Genomic DNA, 6,000 nt, shown 5'->3' on the forward strand with positions numbered 1-6,000 from the left:
AAAAAAAAATTAGAATGCCTGTACAAAACTTTTCATTCGTGGTTAATTTCATTTAAAAAAAATAGGAAAATTACCATAAACGTGGGTATCCTGAATAATTTACCGCATTCTACTAAGTAGTTACTACAGGACTTCTTTAAAGCGGACCTGAACTCAGAACTTCCTCTCTGCTCTAAAAGATATGCAACAGCATAATAACCTTTAAAGAGAAATTCTTAGTTACAGCTGATACAAATCCTGCAATAAATCTGCAGTGTGTCTACTTCCTGCTTTCACAGGAGCAGACACAGGTCTGCAGAGGCAACCAGCTGACACAGCTGGGGGATCAAATTACAGTTGTGATTAGTTACAGATGAGGGGGAATTAGACGGGCTAAACTTTCTAAAGACATACAGGGTGCATTCCTCTCTGTTTTCCTTCTGTCCTTTGCAAGAGTTCAGGTCCTCTTTAATGTTTTCATAGTGAACCCTCCTGTGGAGTGAGGTAACCTGAGAAGGGGAGAGGTGAACCAGCAGCCAGATTAGTAATCATTAGAATAAACACTAGTGGAGACTCGGGCTGGGAACAGGATTTAGACACCTGAACCTGTGTTTGTCCAGTTCTATAGAGGGGGGGGGGGGAAGAGGAGCAGGATGGGAATATCAGAGGTTAGCTGAAAAAGGGCCCGTTCACACTGGGGATCGCAAAACGCTAGCAAAATCGCTAGCATTTTGCAGAGTCATATTTTTTTTTTCATTTTTTCACTGAACACGAATGCTATTTTTGAGCTTTCACGTTTCTTTAACATTTAAACCGCAATTGCCCCAAAATCGCGGAAAAGCGCTGCATTCACTACGTTTCTGAGAATCGTGAATTGCTGACGATCGCTGCAGTGAGACCACTGCCATATACCATACATTATAGCAGCTTATTTCAAAGCACTAGCGGTCGCCAGCAATTCAAAGCTCTGCGGGAATCTCTCAGGAAGCTCCCAGGTATGATTGGGCCCTAATGCCCCATTCACACTTGAGCGTTTTGCCGGCGATTTTGGCAAAACACTCAAACGCTAGTGCTTTGGAAAGCGCTAGTGTAATAAAACCCTATGGGCCCGTTCTTACTTGGGCGATTTGCGGCGAAACACAACACAAGCGTGTAGCCTGCACCATTTTCAGGCGATTTCCCCGGAGCACCCCGGAGGGCGCTCAAATTCTTGTAGGGGGGCCCAGTGACTTTTAGTTACGCCTCTGCCCCGAGTATAGGTTAGATAGGTAGGTTCCCCCAATATAGGTTAGATAGGTAGGTGCCACAAGTATAGGTAAGATAGGTAGGTGGCAAGAGTATAGGTTAGGTAGGTAGGTGCCTACGGTATAGGTTAGGTAGGTAGGTGCCTACGGTATAGGTTAGGTAGGTAGGTGCCCCCAGTATAGGTTAGGTAGGTAGGTGCCTACAGTATAGGTTAGGTAGGTAGGTGCCTGCAGTATAGGTTAGGTAGGTAGGTGCCTACAGTATAGGTTAGGTAGGTAGGTGCCTACAGTATAGGTTAGGTAGGTAGGTGCCTGCAGTATAGGTTAGGTAGGTAGGTGACTACAGTTTAAGTTAGGTAGGTAGGTGCACAGAGTACAGGTTAGATGGGTAGGTGCCCTATATGGTTAGATAGGTAGGTGCCTCCAATATAGGCACAGCAGCGGGCAGAGAGGGCATAGTGGAGTTACAACTCACCTTCCGTGATCCCCCACAGCCTCTATCTCCTTCCTGTCCCAGGCATCTGTCGCATTGGTAACAGCCCCCCTGTGATGACGTGCAGTCATAGCATCTCAGGGGGCGCTGTTACCAATGCGATGGGATGCCTGGGACAGGAAGGAGATAGAGGCTGTGGGGGATCACGGAAGGTGAGTTGTAACTCCACTATGCCCGCTCTCCCCGCCACTCAATCCAGCGCCCCGGGCAATTGCACTATTTGCACGCCCACAGAAACGGAGCTGGTGAGCCAAATGACAGCTCACCCTGCTGCTGCTTAAATTCCCGGCGGCGTTGGATACTATTTCCCCTCTGTAGCAACTCGGAAGTAGAAGTAATCCAGTATCCAGTGATCGCCAAAACCCCAAATTACCCTTACATGTCCCACGCACTGCCGCTATGGTGGTGCCTAGTTACGGTACTGAGAAACCACCTGCTTCAAGCTATCTCTACCTGAAGCAAACTCTTCTCTCCCTGACTGCGTTTTTTGCCTCCTATTAAACAGAGAACACAAGATGGAGTGAAAAACCCCTCCCTCTGTCCCCCTTTATATGTGCCATAGTGGGATCTCTTCTCATTTGCTGCTGGGCCTCGCTGTGCATCCTGGGAGCAATTCATTAGCTCAGCAGATGTCCATTCCAGGCTTCCCAATGAATTGGCCCCCTACGTTTTGCCCACAATTGTTTGGTGAGAAATTGACTGCATGGCAAATTAGCCTTTCTCACACAGAATTTTAGTAAGAGAGAAAGGCCAGATTTGCCATGAGATCGAACTAGTGATTTTCACTTGCTCATCCCTAGGTGACACTTGTCCAATGGGCGGGGCTTAATGAGGGAGGAAGGGGCGGGCACAATTTCCATCTAAGGCCTAAGAAACCTACGAAAAAAAGGTAATTTCAGAGCAGAGAAAATAATATTGAAGCCAATCATAAGTTTGCTGTACATCACATGTTGTGGACATAGGTTCCCATAAAAATAAATAAATTGGGCGCTAGTCTAGTTAAGGGGACCCAGCAGAAAACCTCACAGACCAATGGCCACTCCCTGTTTGCGGCAAATTTGGTTGCATCCACTGATTTGTAAGAAAAAGGGGGTCCAGTGGGAAACACTAAAGGGAAAATTGCACACCTGGTTTCCCGCCTGTCGCCTCCGGCTACCGCCTCAGCTTGCGCAACTCTACTACAACCTATTTAGTTGATGACATGGGGCTTGATGCACTAAAGCGCGTTAACACTTCGCACGACAGTGATAAGCCGCTTTGCACGTGATATCATGCGCACGAAGGTATGACTTTGCGAGAACGGTCGTTATCACGTGCTAAGCATCATTATCACGTGACGTTACTGCAGATCACGCGAATGGTATGTAGATAATGAATTATTACTGTATACAGTACATTAACAGTTAAACTTTGCGTGCGCCGTATTACATTAAATCACATGTTAATGTAAGCCCCATTGCTGATTTCATTGCCAAACTCTATCTTTTGATTGCGTGAAGCGCCATAGCTTTCAATAGCATTCTGCACTTAGCGCATGAAGCGTTTCGCCGTTTGCGCGATAAAACTTAACACGTTAACGGTGAAAACTGCTCATTTGCACGTACAAAGCCTTTACACGTGATAACTGAGTTATCACGTTTAGTGAATCAAGCCCATGGACAGTGTTTCCTGCTTAGTCTTCCGAGGAGCGGAGGCACAAGCTAAGGCAGTAGCCGTCAGCCATGGAAAAGGCTCCTGGTGTGCAATTTTAGCATTAATGTTTACCGCTGGGTCCCCTATTCCTAGCAAATTAGTGGACATAACCAAATTCAGCACATACAAGGAGCTCAGCGCTACACCTAAGGTTGCCTGTGGGCCCCCACGGTCCACTCAAGTTGGAGCCGCCCCTTCTAATCCAGCCCAAAATCACAATTCCTAGAAGGTAGCGCTTCTTACAACTTATGTTATCAGCATACTAAAAACATATAAAAGTCCAATAAGAACAATCCACTTCTGCCAAGGAATCTTGTAGTTCACAGCCTATAATCTTGCTATCACCTTCACCAGCACCCAGGTGAACAGACACTCATCAAACGATAAGACCTCCAATTAGGTCTATCAGCGCCTTGGGACACTTCGGGCCGTCCCCCACCGCACCGAACTGATGTTGCTGCCACTGGGTGCCAGGCACTCCTTATCCTTGCAGTATGGTTTCCAGCTTCACATAAGATTTTACCTCAAAACAAACGCCTCACATAGCATAAAACCAGCGACATTAATTATAAAAAAGGCATAAAATTACACTCACAGATTTGTTTCTTTCACATCAGCATAGAGTAATTTATATACTGTACGGGCTCTCCCCCGTTTCGTTGGGCCCCGGCTGGCACCTGTAGTCCTTCTGCTGTAGTTGGAATGGCGTGCACTTCCACTTGCCACTCAGTTCTGGACGCCGCTCTGGGATTCCACGTGTGGAACTCTGCTGTTTCCGTGTCTAGCCCCGCCTTACATGTTTCGTCATAAAATGACTCATCAGAATTCAGGAATGTTCATTCGGATTTTGTGGAATTGAAATTTCCGCATTTCCAATCAGAACTCGGAGAAATGAACTCGGCAATCGGAATTCTGTGGAAATACCGCATCACCACAACGTGGTAATTTTAACCCAATGACAGAACTCGGAAGCCTTGAACCAATCTGAGAATACAGAGTCAACTTAGAAGTATTTGGCCAATAAGAGAATGTAAAAAAATGACCAAAAAAATACTACTTGGAAATCAGAAAACGTAACTCGGAATTCGGTGGAAATACCGCATTACCACAACTCGGTCATTTTAGCCCAATCATGGAACTCTGAAGTATTTTTGGCCAATCAGAGATTGCAAAAAAAAATGACAAAAAAAGACTCGTATATCGGAAATTGAAAATCGGAAATCCTCGAAATCGGTAATAGGCATTGGCGGAAATAGGAATTTCTGCACAATCAGAAATCGGCACTTCCAACCGTCCCAAACCAAATTGCTGAAAGCTGGGAGCACCCATTGGTCTATGAGCTTTCCCACTGGGTCCCCTCAATTAGACCAGATCCCCCTATTTCTTACAATGTAGTGGTTGTGACCAAATTACCCTGACTGGGTCCCCTCAACTAGACTGGAGGCAATATTTGAGTTTACACACCTATAAACACAGTTATCTGTTCTTCAAAGTGCATTTTTTAAAAAAAACGAAGAAGATTGAGCCCCCTACCTGTGATATCCGGGTACAGAGATCTGGTGCCTCTCCAATCCTCATTGGCAGTTATAAATGGCAGTTTAGGGTTGTTAGGCTGGAAGCTCCTCTTAAGGGGGCCATACACTAGCCGACCAACCAACCAATCGACCATCCAATTCTATTATTATAATCGAATTGGATGAAAATTGGTGCTGCCAAGTGCATGCCCGACCAACAAAGCGACCGATTTTGGGACAGAAATTGGCCGCACGGTCGATCGTGCATGCTGGAAAATTTCGGGCCGAAGTTGGTTGGTTGGGTGCGCGGCAGTAAGGCGGTAGAATTGCGAACGAGCGACGGGACGACAAAACCTCCCGCAGCTGCCGCAATGTATAAATGTATGTAGTGTAAAGCATTTATACATTACCTGTCCAGTGTCAGCATCCACACGGTTTCCGTCCATCTCCGGGCTCCGCATACACGCCGGCAGCACATACCGTCTGACGTCAGACGCTATGTGCCGCTAGCGTATATGCGGCTTATCCGGCAAGATGGACGGTCACCGTGCGGAAGCTGCTACAGGACAGGTAATGTATAAATACACACACTACATACATTTATACATTTGGGGGGCAGCGGCCGGTTGGACGCGGTGGCTCAGCCGATTCCCTGATGATTTCCTTCTGAAATCGGACAGGAATCGGCCTGTAGTGTATGGGCAGATTCGACCAAGAGACAAATTTATCTCTAATCAGATTCAATTAGAGATAAATTTGTCTCTTGGTCGAATCTGCCCATAATCGTTCTGATGTATGGCCACCTACAGACTAACAGAAGCCCCACCCCCGCCATCAGAAGCCCGCCTCCTGTCTACCCATTACATGAAATGACATCACCATTGTTAAGAACTGCCAGTGCAGATTGGGGGAACTTTGAGTTGTACTTACCCTGGGCTTCTTCCAGTCTCCCGAAGTATCTGTGGCACTACCTGTAAAAATATGCAGGTATAATATATAAGGGAACCTCAGACCGGGGGGGGGGGGGGGGGGGGGATTTAAAACAATATACACCTGGGACTTTAGGAGCATTCTGCAC

General features: G+C 46.5%; 1 protein-coding gene across 1 annotated transcript in view; it reads right to left on the minus strand.

The window, feature by feature from the left end:
* CRACR2A (calcium release activated channel regulator 2A) overlaps window positions 1–4,983 on the minus strand; it is a 181,731-nt gene extending 176,748 nt beyond the window's left edge. The window contains exon 1 of the mRNA XM_068273131.1: window positions 4,942–4,983. The gene's annotated coding sequence lies outside the window, so the exon portion shown is untranslated. The remainder of the gene's footprint in view (window positions 1–4,941) is intronic.
* Between the last annotated feature and the right edge of the window lie 1,017 nt (window positions 4,984–6,000).

This window comes from Hyperolius riggenbachi, chromosome 3 (assembly GCF_040937935.1).
Source record: "Hyperolius riggenbachi isolate aHypRig1 chromosome 3, aHypRig1.pri, whole genome shotgun sequence".
NCBI lineage: Eukaryota > Metazoa > Chordata > Amphibia > Anura > Hyperoliidae > Hyperolius > Hyperolius riggenbachi.